Source organism: Botryllus schlosseri, chromosome 8 (assembly GCF_051294905.1).
Source record: "Botryllus schlosseri isolate E-star chromosome 8, Bs_hap1, whole genome shotgun sequence".
In the NCBI taxonomy this organism is placed as follows: Eukaryota; Metazoa; Chordata; class Ascidiacea; order Stolidobranchia; family Styelidae; genus Botryllus; species Botryllus schlosseri.
This window is the reverse complement of record NC_137243.1, coordinates 18,550,519-18,565,537: the sequence shown is the minus strand read 5'-3', so window position 1 is coordinate 18,565,537 and position 15,019 is coordinate 18,550,519.

Below are 15,019 nucleotides of genomic sequence, written 5' to 3'. Positions count from 1 at the left end.
GTGGGCCTTCGGGAACAAAGAAAAATCTTAGTCGAATTGAACTTTTCATAAATTTTCATACCCCCCATAATGTCTAAATCTGCCAATATCTCCCAAACTACAATAGCGACGAATATGCCGATAGGCTCATTCGATGTAACTTTCGGAGTGCTACAATCTGGTAGCGGAGTTGTAGCTGTGGGCCTTCGGGAACATAGAAAAATCTTGGTCGAATTGAAATTTTCATAAATTTTCATACCCCCCAAAATGTCTAAATCTGCCAATATCTCCTAAACTACAATAGCGAGGAATACGCCGATAGGCTCAATCGATGTAACTGTTGAAGTGCTACAATGTGGTATCGGAGTTGTAGCTGTGGGCCTTCGGGAACATTGAAATATCTTGGTCGAATTGAACTTTTCATAAATTTTCATACCCCCCAAAATGTCTAAATCTGCAAATATCTCCTAAACTACAATAGCGAGGAATACGCCGATAGGCTCATTCGATGTAACTTTCGGAGTGCTACAATCTGGTAGCGGAGTTGTAGCTGTGGGCCTTCGGGAACATGGAAAAATCTTGGTCGAATTGAACTTTTCATAAATTTTCATACCCCCCAAAATGTCTAAATCTGCCAATATCTTCTAAACTACAATAGCGAGGAATACGCCGATAGGCTCATTCGATGTAACTTTCGGAGTGCTACAATCTGGTTGCGGAGTTTTAGCTGTGGGCCCTCGGGAACATAGAAAAATCTTGGTCGAATTGAACTTTCAATAAATTTTCATACCCCCCAAAATGTCTAAATCTGCCAATATCTCCTAAACTACAATAGCGAGAAATACGTCGATAGGCTCATTCGATGTAACTTTTGGAGTGCTACAATCTGGAAGCGGACTTGTAGTTGTGGGCCTTCGGGAACATGGAAAAATCTTGGTCGAATTGAAGTTTTCATAAATTTTCATACCCTCCAAAATGTCTAAATCTGCCAATATCTTCTAAACTACAATAGCGAGGAATACGCCGAAAGGCTCATTCGATGTAACTTTCGGAGTGCTACAATCTGGTAGCGGAGTTTTAGCTGTGGGCCTTCGGGAACATAGAAAAATCTTGGTCGAATTGAACTTTCAATAAATTTTCATACCCCCCAAAATGTCTAAATCTGCCAATATCTCCTAAACTACAATAGCGAGGAATACGCCGAAAGGCTCATTCGATGTAACTTTCGGAGTGCTACAATCTGAGAGCGGAGTTTTAGCGGTGGGCCTTTGGGAACATAGAAAAATCTTGGTCGAATTGAACTTTTCATACATTTTCATACCCCCCCAAAATGTCTAAATCTGCCAATATCTCCTAAACTACAAAAGCGAGGAATACGCCGATAGGCTCATTCGATGTAACTTTCGGAGTGCTACAATCTGGTAGCGGAGTTGTAGCTGTGGGCCTTCGGGAACATAGAAAAATCTTGGTCGAATTGAACTTTTCATAAATTTTCATACCCCCCAAAATGTCTAAATCTGCCAATATCTCCTAAACTACGATAGCGAGGAATACGCCGATAGGCTCATTCGATGTAACTTTCGGAGTGCTACAATGTGGTAGCGGAGTTGTAGCTGTGGGCCTTCGGGAACATAGAAAAATCTTGGTCGAATTGAACTTTTCATAAATTTTCATACCTCCCAAAATGTATAAATCTGCCAATATCTCCTAAACTACAATAGCGAGGAATACGCCGATAGGCTCATTCGATGTAACTTTCGGAGTGCTACAATCTTGTAGCGGAGTTGTAGCTGTGGGCCTTCGGGAACAAAGAAAAATCTTGGTCGAATTGAACTTTTCATAAATTTTCATACCCCCCATAATGTCTAAATCTGCCAATATCTCCCAAACTACAATAGCGACGAATATGCCGATAGGCTCATTCGATGTAACTTTCGGAGTGCTAAAATCTGGTAGCGGAGTTGTAGCTGTGGGCCTTCGGGAACATAGAAAAATCTTGGTCGAATTGAAATTTTCATAAATTTTCATACCCTCCAAAATGTCTAATTCTGTCAATATCTCCTAAACTACAATAGGGAGGAATACGCCGATAGGCTCAATCGATGTAACTGTTGGAGTGCTACAATCTGGTATCGGAGTTGTAGATGTGGGCCTTCGGAAACATAGAAATATCTTGGTCGAATTGAACTTTTCATAAATTTTCATACCCCCCAAAATGTCTAAATCTGCCAATATCTCCTAAACTACAATAGCGAGGAATACGCCGATAGGCTCATTCGATGTAACTTTCGGAGTGCTACAATCTGTTAGCGGAGTTTTAGCTGTGAGCCTTCGGGAACATGGAAAAATCTTGGTCGAATTGAACTTTTCATAAATTTTCATACCCCCCAAAATGTCTAAATCTGCCAATATCTTCTAAACTACAATAGCGAGGAATACGCCGATAGGCTCATTCGATGTAACTTTCGGAGTGCTACAATCTGGTAGCGGAGTTTTAGCTGTGGGCCTTCGGGAACATCGAAAAATCTTGGTCGAATTGAACTTTTCATAAATTTTCATACTCCCCAAAATGCCTAAATCTGCTAATATCTTCTAAACTACAATAGCGAGGAATACGCCGATAGGCTCATTCGATGTAACTTTCGGAGTGCTACAATCTGGTAGCGGAGTTTTAGCTGTGGGCCTTCGGGAACATAGAAAAGTCTTGGTCGAATTGAACTTTCAATAAATTTTCATACCCCCCAAAATGTCTAAATCTGCCAATATCTCCTAAACTACAATAGCGAGAAATACGCCGATAGGCTCATTCGATGTAACTTTCGGAGTGCTACAATCTGAGAGCGGAGTTTTAGCGGTGGGCCTTTGGGAACATAGAAAAATCTTGGTCGAATTGAACTTTTCATACATTTTCATACCCCCCCAAAATGTCTAAATCTGCCAATATCTCCTAAACTACAATAGCGAGGAATACGCCGATAGGCTCATGCGATGTAACTTTCGGAGTGCTACAATCTGGTAGCGGAGTTGTAGCTGTGGGCCTTCGGGAACATAGAAAAATCTTGGTCGAATTGAACTTTTCATAAATTTTCATACCCCCCAAAATGTCTAAATCTGCCAATATCTCCTTATCTACAATAGCGAGGAATACGCCGAAAGGCTCATTCGATGTAACTTTCGGAGTGCTACAATCTGGTAGCGGAGTTGTAGCTGTGGGCCTTCGGGAACATAGAAAAATCTTGGTCGAATTGAACTTTTCATAAATTTTCATACCCCCCATAATGTCTAAATCTGCCAATATCTCCTAAACTACAATAGCGAGGAATACGCCGATAGGCTCATTCGATGTAACTTTCGGAGTGCTACAATCTGGTAGCGGAGTTTTAGCTGTGGGCCTTCGGGAACATCGAAAAATCTTGGTCGAATTGAACTTTTCATAAATTTTCATACCCCCCAAAATGTCTAAATCTGCCAATATCCCCTAAACTACAATAGCGAGGAATACGCCGATAGGCTCATTCGATGTAACTTTCGGAGTGCTACAATCTGGTAGCGGAGTTGTAGCTGTGGGCCTCCGTGAACATAGAAAGATCTTGGTCGAATTGAAATTTTCATAAATTTTCATACCCCCCAAAATGTCTAAATCTGCCAATATCTCCTAAACTACAATAGCGAGGAATACGCCGATAGGCTCAATCGATGTAACTGTTGAAGTGCTACAATGTGGTATCGGAGTTGTAGCTGTGGGCCTTCGGGAACATTGAAATATCTTGGTCGAATTGAACTTTTCATAAATTTTCATACCCCCCAAAATGTCTAAATCTGCCAATATCTCCTAAACTACAATAGCGAGGAATACGCCGATAGGCTCATTCGATGTAACTTTCGGAGTGCTACAATCTGGTAGCGGAGTTGTAGCTGTGGGCCTTCGGGAACATGGAAAAATCTTGGTCGAATTGAACTTTTCATAAATTTTCATACCCCCCAAAATGTCTAAATCTGCCAATATCTTCTAAACTACAATAGCGAGGAATACGCCGACAGGCTCATTCGATGTAACTTTCGGAGTGCTACAATCTGGTAGCGGAGTTTTAGCTGTGGGCCCTCGGGAACATAGAAAAATCTTGGTCGAATTGAACTTTCAATAAATTTTCATACCCCCCAAAATGTCTAAATCTGCCAATATCTCCTAAACTACAATAGCGAGAAATACGTCGATAGGCTCATTCGATGTAACTTTTGGAGTGCTACAATCTGGAAGCGGACTTGTAGTTGTGGGCCTTCGGGAACATGGAAAAATCTTGGTCGAATTGAAGTTTTCATAAATTTTCATACCCTCCAAAATGTCTAAATCTGCCAATATCTTCTAAACTACAATAGCGAGGAATACGCCGATAGGCTCATTCGATGTAACTTTCGGAGTGCTACAATCTGGTAGCGGAGTTTTAGCTGTGGGCCTTCGGGAACATAGAAAAATCTTGGTCGAATTGAACTTTCAATAAATTTTCATACCCCCCAAAATGTCTAAATCTGCCAATATCTCCTAAACTACAATAGCGAGGAATACGCCGAAAGGCTCATTCGATGTAACTTTCGGAGTGCTACAATCTGAGAGCGGAGTTTTAGCGGTGGGCCTTTGGGAACATAGAAAAATCTTGGTCGAATTGAACTTTTCATACATTTTCATACCCCCCAAAATGTCTAAATCTGCCAATATCTCCTAAACTACAATAGCGAGGAATACGCCGATAGGCTCATTCGATGTAACTTTCGGAGTGCTACAATCTGGTAGCGGAGTTGTAGCTGTGGGCCTTCGGGAACATAGAAAAATCTTGGTCGAATTGAACTTTTCATAAATTTTCATACCCCCCAAAATGTCTAAATCTGCCAATATCTCCTAAACTACGATAGCGAGGAATACGCCGATAGGCTCATTCGATGTAACTTTCGGAGTGCTACAATGTGGTAGCGGAGTTGTAGCTGTGGGCCTTCGGGAACATAGAAAAATCTTGGTCGAATTGAACTTTTCATAAATTTTCATACCTCCCAAAATGTATAAATCTGCCAATATCTCCTAAACTACAATAGCGAGGAATACGCCGATAGGCTCATTCGATGTAACTTTCGGAGTGCTACAATCTTGTAGCGGAGTTGTAGCTGTGGGCCTTCGGGAACAAAGAAAAATCTTGGTCGAATTGAACTTTTCATAAATTTTCATACCCCCCATAATGTCTAAATCTGCCAATATCTCCCAAACTACAATAGCGACGAATATGCCGATAGGCTCATTCGATGTAACTTTCGGAGTGCTACAATCTGGTAGCGGAGTTGTAGCTGTGGGCCTTCGGGAACATAGAAAAATCTTGGTCGAATTGAAATTTTCATAAATTTTCATACCCCCCAAAATGTCTAAATCTGCCAATATCTCCTAAACTACAATAGCGAGGAATACGCCGATAGGCTCAATCGATGTAACTGTTGAAGTGCTACAATGTGGTATCGGAGTTGTAGCTGTGGGCCTTCGGGAACATTGAAATATCTTGGTCGAATTGAACTTTTCATAAATTTTCATACCCCCCAAAATGTCTAAATCTGCAAATATCTCCTAAACTACAATAGCGAGGAATACGCCGATAGGCTCATTCGATGTAACTTTCGGAGTGCTACAATCTGGTAGCGGAGTTGTAGCTGTGGGCCTTCGGGAACATGGAAAAATCTTGGTCGAATTGAACTTTTCATAAATTTTCATACCCCCCAAAATGTCTAAATCTGCCAATATCTTCTAAACTACAATAGCGAGGAATACGCCGATAGGCTCATTCGATGTAACTTTCGGAGTGCTACAATCTGGTTGCGGAGTTTTAGCTGTGGGCCCTCGGGAACATAGAAAAATCTTGGTCGAATTGAACTTTCAATAAATTTTCATACCCCCCAAAATGTCTAAATCTGCCAATATCTCCTAAACTACAATAGCGAGAAATACGTCGATAGGCTCATTCGATGTAACTTTTGGAGTGCTACAATCTGGAAGCGGACTTGTAGTTGTGGGCCTTCGGGAACATGGAAAAATCTTGGTCGAATTGAAGTTTTCATAAATTTTCATACCCTCCAAAATGTCTAAATCTGCCAATATCTTCTAAACTACAATAGCGAGGAATACGCCGATAGGCTCATTCGATGTAACTTTCGGAGTGCTACAATCTGGTAGCGGAGTTTTAGCTGTGGGCCTTCGGGAACATAGAAAAATCTTGGTCGAATTGAACTTTCAATAAATTTTCATACCCCCCAAAATGTCTAAATCTGCCAATATCTCCTAAACTACAATAGCGAGGAATACGCCGAAAGGCTCATTCGATGTAACTTTCGGAGTGCTACAATCTGAGAGCGGAGTTTTAGCGGTGGGCCTTTGGGAACATAGAAAAATCTTGGTCGAATTGAACTTTTCATACATTTTCATACCCCCCCAAAATGTCTAAATCTGCCAATATCTCCTAAACTACAATAGCGAGGAATACGCCGATAGGCTCATTCGATGTAACTTTCGGAGTGCTACAATCTGGTAGCGGAGTTGTAGCTGTGGGCCTTCGGGAACATAGAAAAATCTTGGTCGAATTGAACTTTTCATAAATTTTCATACCCCCCAAAATGTCTAAATCTGCCAATATCTCCTAAACTACGATAGCGAGGAATACGCCGATAGGCTCATTCGATGTAACTTTCGGAGTGCTACAATGTGGTAGCGGAGTTGTAGCTGTGGGCCTTCGGGAACATAGAAAAATCTTGGTCGAATTGAACTTTTCATAAATTTTCATACCTCCCAAAATGTATAAATCTGCCAATATCTCCTAAACTACAATAGCGAGGAATACGCCGATAGGCTCATTCGATGTAACTTTCGGAGTGCTACAATCTTGTAGCGGAGTTGTAGCTGTGGGCCTTCGGGAACAAAGAAAAATCTTGGTCGAATTGAACTTTTCATAAATTTTCATACCCCCCATAATGTCTAAATCTGCCAATATCTCCCAAACTACAATAGCGACGAATATGCCGATAGGCTCATTCGATGTAACTTTCGGAGTGCTAAAATCTGGTAGCGGAGTTGTAGCTGTGGGCCTTCGGGAACATAGAAAAATCTTGGTCGAATTGAAATTTTCATAAATTTTCATACCCTCCAAAATGTCTAATTCTGTCAATATCTCCTAAACTACAATAGGGAGGAATACGCCGATAGGCTCAATCGATGTAACTGTTGGAGTGCTACAATCTGGTATCGGAGTTGTAGATGTGGGCCTTCGGAAACATAGAAATATCTTGGTCGAATTGAACTTTTCATAAATTTTCATACCCCCCAAAATGTCTAAATCTGCCAATATCTCCTAAACTACAATAGCGAGGAATACGCCGATAGGCTCATTCGATGTAACTTTCGGAGTGCTACAATCTGTTAGCGGAGTTTTAGCTGTGAGCCTTCGGGAACATGGAAAAATCTTGGTCGAATTGAACTTTTCATAAATTTTCATACCCCCCAAAATGTCTAAATCTGCCAATATCTTCTAAACTACAATAGCGAGGAATACGCCGATAGGCTCATTCGATGTAACTTTCGGAGTGCTACAATCTGGTAGCGGAGTTTTAGCTGTGGGCCTTCGGGAACATCGAAAAATCTTGGTCGAATTGAACTTTTCATAAATTTTCATACTCCCCAAAATGCCTAAATCTGCTAATATCTTCTAAACTACAATAGCGAGGAATACGCCGATAGGCTCATTCGATGTAACTTTCGGAGTGCTACAATCTGGTAGCGGAGTTTTAGCTGTGGGCCTTCGGGAACATAGAAAAGTCTTGGTCGAATTGAACTTTCAATAAATTTTCATACCCCCCAAAATGTCTAAATCTGCCAATATCTCCTAAACTACAATAGCGAGAAATACGCCGATAGGCTCATTCGATGTAACTTTCGGAGTGCTACAATCTGAGAGCGGAGTTTTAGCGGTGGGCCTTTGGGAACATAGAAAAATCTTGGTCGAATTGAACTTTTCATACATTTTCATACCCCCCCAAAATGTCTAAATCTGCCAATATCTCCTAAACTACAATAGCGAGGAATACGCCGATAGGCTCATGCGATGTAACTTTCGGAGTGCTACAATCTGGTAGCGGAGTTGTAGCTGTGGGCCTTCGGGAACATAGAAAAATCTTGGTCGAATTGAACTTTTCATAAATTTTCATACCCCCCAAAATGTCTAAATCTGCCAATATCTCCTTATCTACAATAGCGAGGAATACGCCGAAAGGCTCATTCGATGTAACTTTCGGAGTGCTACAATCTGGTAGCGGAGTTGTAGCTGTGGGCCTTCGGGAACATAGTAAAATCTTGGTCGAATTGAACTTTTCATAAATTTTCATACCCCCCATAATGTCTAAATCTGCCAATATCTCCTAAACTACAATAGCGAGGAATACGCCAATAGGCTCATTCGATGTAACTTTCGGAGTGCTACAATCTGGTAGCGGAGTTGTAGCTGTGGGTCTTCGGGAACATAGAAAAATCTTGGTCGAATTGAAATTTTCATAAATTTTCATACCCCCCAAAATGTCTAAATCTGTCAATATCTCCTAAACTACAATAGCGAGGAAAACGCCGATAGGCTCAATCGATGTAACTGTTGGAGTGCTACAAGCTGGTATCGGAGTTGTAGATGGGCCTTCGGGAACATAGAAATATCTTGGTCGAATTTTACTTTTCATAAATTTTCATACCCCCCAAAATGTCTAAATCTGCCAATATCTCCTAAACTACAATAGCGAGGAATACGCTGATAGGCTCATTCGATGTAACTTTCGGAGTGCTACAATCTGGTAGCGGAGTTGTAGCTGTGGGCTTTCGGGAACATGGAAAAATCTTGTTCGAATTGAACTTTTCATAAATTCTCATACCCCCCAAAATGTCTAAATCTGCCAATATCTTCTAAACTACAATAGCGAGGAATACGCCGATAGGCTCATTCGATGTAACTTTCGGAGTGCTACAATCTGGTAGCGGAGTTTTAGCTGTGGGCCTTCGAGATATTGGCAAAAGTTAGCCATTTTGGGGGGTATGAAAATTTATGAAAAGTTCAATTACACCAAGATTTCTCTATGTTCTCGAGGGCCTACCGTTACAACTCTGCTACCAGATTGTAGCAATTCAAAAGTTTCATCGAACGAGCCTATCGGCGAATTCCTGGCTATTGTAGTTTAGGAGATATTGGCAAAATTTAGCAATTTTGGGGGGTATGAAAATTCATGAAAAGTTCAATTACACCAAGATTTGTCTATGTTCCCGAGGGCCTATAGTTACAACTCTGCTACCAGATTGTAGCAATTCAAAATTTACATCGAATGAGCCTATCGGCGTATTCCTGGCTATTGTAGTTTAGGAGATATTGGCAAAATTTAGCCATTTTGGGGGGTATGAAAATTTATGAAAAGTTCAATTACACCAAGATTTCTCTATGTTCCCGAGGGCCTACAGTTACAACTCTGCTACCAGATTGTAGCAATTCAAAAGTTACATCGAATGAGCCTATCGACGTATTCCTGGCTTGTGTAGTTTAGGAGATATTTGCAAAATTTTGCCATTTTGGGGGGTATGAAAATTTATGAAAAGTGCAATTACACCAAGATTTCTCTATGTTCCCGAGGGCCTACAGTTACAACTCTGCTACCAGATTGTAGCAATTCAACAGTTACATCGAATGAGCCTATCGGCGTATTCCTGGCTATTGTGGTTTAGGAGATTTCGGCAAAATTTAGCCATTTTGGGGGGTATGAAAATTTATGAAAAGCTCAATTACACCAAGATTTCTCTATGTTCCCGAGGGCCTACAGTTACAACTCTGCTACCAGATTGTAGCAATTCAAAAGTTACATCGAATGAGCCTGTCGGCGTATTCCTGGCTATTGTAGTTTAGGAGATATTGGCAAAATTTAGCCATTTTGGGGGGTATGAAAATTTATGAAAAGTTCAATTACACCAAGATTTCTCTATGTTCCCGGGGGCCTACAGTTACAACTCTGCTACCAGATTGTAGCAATTCAAAAGTTACATCGAATGAGCTTATCGACGTATTCCTGGTTATTGTAGTTTAGGTGATATTTGCAAAATTTTGCCATTTTGGGGGGTATGAAAATTTATGAAAAGTTCAATTACACCCAGATTTCTCTATGTTCCCGAGGGCCTACAGTTACAACTCTGCTACCAGATTGTAGCAATTCAACAGTTACATCGAATGAGCCTATCGGCGTATTCCTGGCTATTGTAGTTTAGGAGATTTCGGCAAAATTTAGCCATTTTGGGGGGTATGAAAATTTATGAAAAGTTCAATTACACCAAGATTTCTCTATGTTCCCGAGGGCCTACAGTTACAACTCTGCTACCAGATTGTGGCAATTCAAAAGTTACATCGAATGAGCCTATCGGCGTATTCCTGGCTATTGTAGTTTAGGAGATATTGGCAAAATTAAGCCATTTTGGGGGGGTATGAAAATTTATGAAAAGTTCAATTACACCAAGATTTCTCTATGTTCCCGAGGGTATACAGTTACAACTCTGCTACCAGATTGTAGCAATTCAAAAGTTACATCGAATGAGCCTATCAGCGTATTCCTGGCTATTGTAGTTTAGGAGATATTGGCAAAATTTAGCCATTTTGGGGGGTATGAAAATTTATGAAAAGTTCAATTACACCAAGATTTCTCTATGTTCCCGAGGGCCTACAGTTACAACTCTGCTACCAGATTTTAGCAATTCAAAAGTTACATCGAATGAGCCTATCGGCGTATTCCTGGCTATTGTAGTTTAGGAGTTATTGGCAAAATTTAGTCATTTTGGGGGGTATGAAAATTTATGAAAAGTTCAATTACACCAAGATTTCTCTATGTTCCCGAGAACCTATAGTTACAACTATGCTACCAGATTGTAGCAATTCAAAAGTTACATCGAATGAGCCTGTCGGCGTATTCCTGGCTATTGTAGTTTAGGAGATATTGGCAAAATTTAGCCATTTTGGGGGGTATGAAAATTTATGAAAAGTTCAATTACACCAAGATTTCTCTATGTTCCCGAGGGCCTACAGTTACAACTCTGCTACCAGATTGTAGCAATTCAAAAGTTACATCGAATGAGCCTATCGACGTATTCCTGGTTATTGTAGTTTAGGTGATATTTGCAAAATTTTGCCATTTTGGGGGGTATGAAAATTTATGAAAAGTTCAATTACACCCTGATTTCTCTATGTTCCCGAGGGCCTACAGTTACAACTCTGCTACCAGATTGTAGCAATTCAAAAGTTACATCGAATGAGCCTATCGGCGTATTCCTGGCTATTGTAGTTTAGGAGATATTGGCAAAATTTAGCCATTTTGGGGGGTATGAAAATTTATGAAAAGTTCAATTACACCAAGATTTCTCTATGTTCCCGAGGGCCTACAGTTACAACTCTGCTACCAGATTGTAGCAATTCTAAAGTTACATCGAATGAGCCAATCGACGTATTCCTGGCTATTGTAGTTTAGGAGATATTTGCAAAATTTTGCCATTTTGGGGGGTATGAAAATTTATGAAAAGTTCAATTACACCCAGATTTCTCTATGTTCCCGAGGGCCTACAGTTACAACTCTGCTACCAGATTGTAGCAATTCAACAGTTACATCGAATGAGCCTATCGGCATATTCCTGGCTATTGTAGTTTAGGAGATTTCGGCAAAATTTAGCCATTTTGGGGGGTATGAAAATTTATGAAAAGTTCAATTACACCAAGATTTCTCTATGTTCCCGAGGGCCTACAGTTACAACTCTGCTACCAGATTGTGGCAATTCAAAAGTTACATCGAATGAGCCTATCGGCGTATTCCTGGCTATTGTAGTTTAGGAGATATTGGCAAAATTAAGCCATTTTGGGGGGGTATGAAAATTTATGAAAAGTTCAATTACACCAAGATTTCTCTATGTTCCCGAGGGCCTACAGTTACAACTCTGCTACCAGATTGTAGCAATTCAAAAGTTACATCGAATGAGCCTATCAGCGTATTCCTGGCTATTGTAGTTTAGGAGATATTGGCAAAATTTAGCCATTTTGGGGGGTATGAAAATTTATGAAAAGTTCAATTACACCAAGATTTCTCTATGTTCCCGAGGGCCTACAGTTACAACTCTGCTACCAGATTGTAGCAATTCAAAAGTTACATCGAATGAGCCTATCGGCGTATTCCTGGCTATTGTAGTTTAGGAGTTATTGGCAAAATTTAGTCATTTTGGGGGGTATGAAAATTTATGAAAAGTTCAATTACACCAAGATTTCTCTATGTTCCCGAGGGCCTACAGTTACAACTCTGCTACCAGATTGTAGCAATTCAAAAGTTACATCGAATGAGCCTATCGGCGTATTCCTATCTATTGTAGTTTAGGAGATAATGGCAAAATTTAGCCATTTTGGGGGGTATGAAAATTTATGAAAAGCTCAATTACACCAAGATTTCTCTATGTTCCCGAGGGCCTACAGTTACAACTCTGCTACCAGATTGTAGCAATTCAAAAGTTACATCGAATGAGCCTATCGGCGTATTCCTGGCTATTGTAGTTTAGGAGATATTGGCAAAATTTAGCCATTTTATGGGGTATGAAAATTTATGAAAAATTCAATTACACCAAGATTTCTCTATGTTCCCGAGGGCCTACAGTTACAACTCTGCTACCAGATTGTAGCAATTCAAAAGTTACATCGAATGAGCCTATCGACGTATTCCTGGCTATTGTAGTTTAGGAGATATTTGCAAAATTTTGCCATTTTGGGGGGTATGAAAATTTATGAAAAGTTCAATTACACCCAGATTTCTCTATGTTCCCGAGGGCCTACAGTTACAACTCTGCTACCAGATTGTAGCAATTCAACAGTTACATCGAATGAGCCTATCGGCGTATTCCTGGCTATTGTAGTTTAGGAGATTTCGGCAAAATTTAGCCATTTTGGGGGGTATGAAAATTTATGAAAAGTTCAATTACACCAAGATTTCTCTATGTTCCCGAGGGCCTACAGTTACAACTCTGCTACCAGATTGTAGCAATTCAAAAGTTACATCGAATGAGCCTATCGGCGTATTCCTGGCTATTGTAGTTCAGAAGATATTGGCAAAATTTAGCCATTTTGGGGGGTATGAAATTTATGAAAAGTTCAATTACACCAAGAATTCTCTATGTTCCCGAGGGCCTACAGTTACAACTCTGCTACCAGATTGTAGCAATTCAAAAGTTACATCGAATGAGCCTATCGGCGTATTCCTGGCTATTGTAGTTTAGGAGTTATTGGCAAAATTTAGCCATTTTGGGGGGTATGAAAATTTATGAAAAGTTCAATTACACCAAGATTTCTCTATGTTCCCGAGGGCCTACAGTTACAACTCTGCTACCAGATTGTAGCAATTCAAAAGTTACATCGAATGAGCCTATCGGCGTATTCCCGGCTATTGTAGTTTAGGAGATATTGGCAAAATTAAGCCATTTTGGGGGGTATGAAAATTTATGAAAAGTTCAATTACACCAAGATTTCTCTATGTTCCCGAGGGCCTACAGTTACAACTCTGCTACCAGATTGTAGCAATTCAAAAGGTACATCGAATGAGCCTATCGGCGTATTCCTGGCTATTGTAGTTTATGAGATATTGGCAAAATTCAGCCATTTTGGGGGGTATGAAAATTTATGAAATGTTCAATTACACCAAGATTTCTCTATGTTCCCGAGGGCCTACAGTTACAATTCTGCTACCAGATTGTAGCAATTCAAAAGTTACATCGAACGAGCCTATCGGCGTATTCCTGGCTATTGTAGTTTAGGAGATATTGGCAAAATTTAGCCATTTTGGGGGGTATGAAAATTTATGAAAAGTTCAATTACACCAAGATTTCTCTATGTTCCCGAGGGCCTACAGTTACAACTCTGCTACCAGATTGTAGCAATTCAAAAGTTACATCGAATGAGCCTATCGGCGTATTGCTATCTATTGTAGTTTAGGAGATATTGGCAAAATTTAGGCATTTGGGGGGGTATGGAAATTTATGAAAAGTTCAATTACACCAAGATTTCTCTATGTTCCCGAGGGCCTACAGTTACAACTCTGCTACCAGATTGTAGCAATTCAAAAGTTACATCGAATGAGCCTATCGGCGTATTCCTGGCTATTGTAGTTTAGGAGATATTGGCAAAATTTAGCCATTTTGGGGGGTATGAAAATTTATGAAAAGTTCAATTACACCAAGATTTCTCTATGTTCCCGAGGGCCTACAGTTACAACTCTGCTACCAGATTGTAGCAATTCAGAAGTTACATCGAATGAGCCTATCGGCGTATTCATGGCTATTGTAGTTTAGGAGATATTGGCAAAATTTAGCCATTTTGGGGGGTATGAAAATTTATGAAAAGTTCAATTACACCAAGATTTCTCTATGTTCCCGAGGGCCTACAGTTACAACTCTGCTACCAGATTGTAGCAATTCAAAAGTTACATCGAATGAGCCTATCGGCGTATTCCTGGCTATTGTAGTTTAGGAGATATTGGCAAAATTTAGCCAATTTGGGGGGGTATGAAAATTTATGAAAAGTTCAATTACACCAAGATTTCTCTATGTTCCCGAGAACCTATAGTTACAACTATGCTACCAGATTGTAGCAATTCTAAAGTTACATCGAATGAGCCAATCGACGTATTCCTGGCTATTGTAGTTTAGGAGATATTTGCAAAATTTTGCCATTTTGGGGGGTATGAAAATTTATGAAAAGTTCAATTACACCCAGATTTCTCTATGTTCCCGAGGGCCTACAGTTACAACTCTGCTACCAGATTGTAGCAATTCAACGGTTACATCGAATGAGCCTATCGGCGTATTCCTGGCTATTGTAGTTTAGGAGATATTGGCAAAATTTAGCCATTTTGGGTGGTATGAAAATTTATGAAAAGTTCAATTACACCAAGATTTCTCTATGTTCCCGAGGGCCTACAGTTACAACTA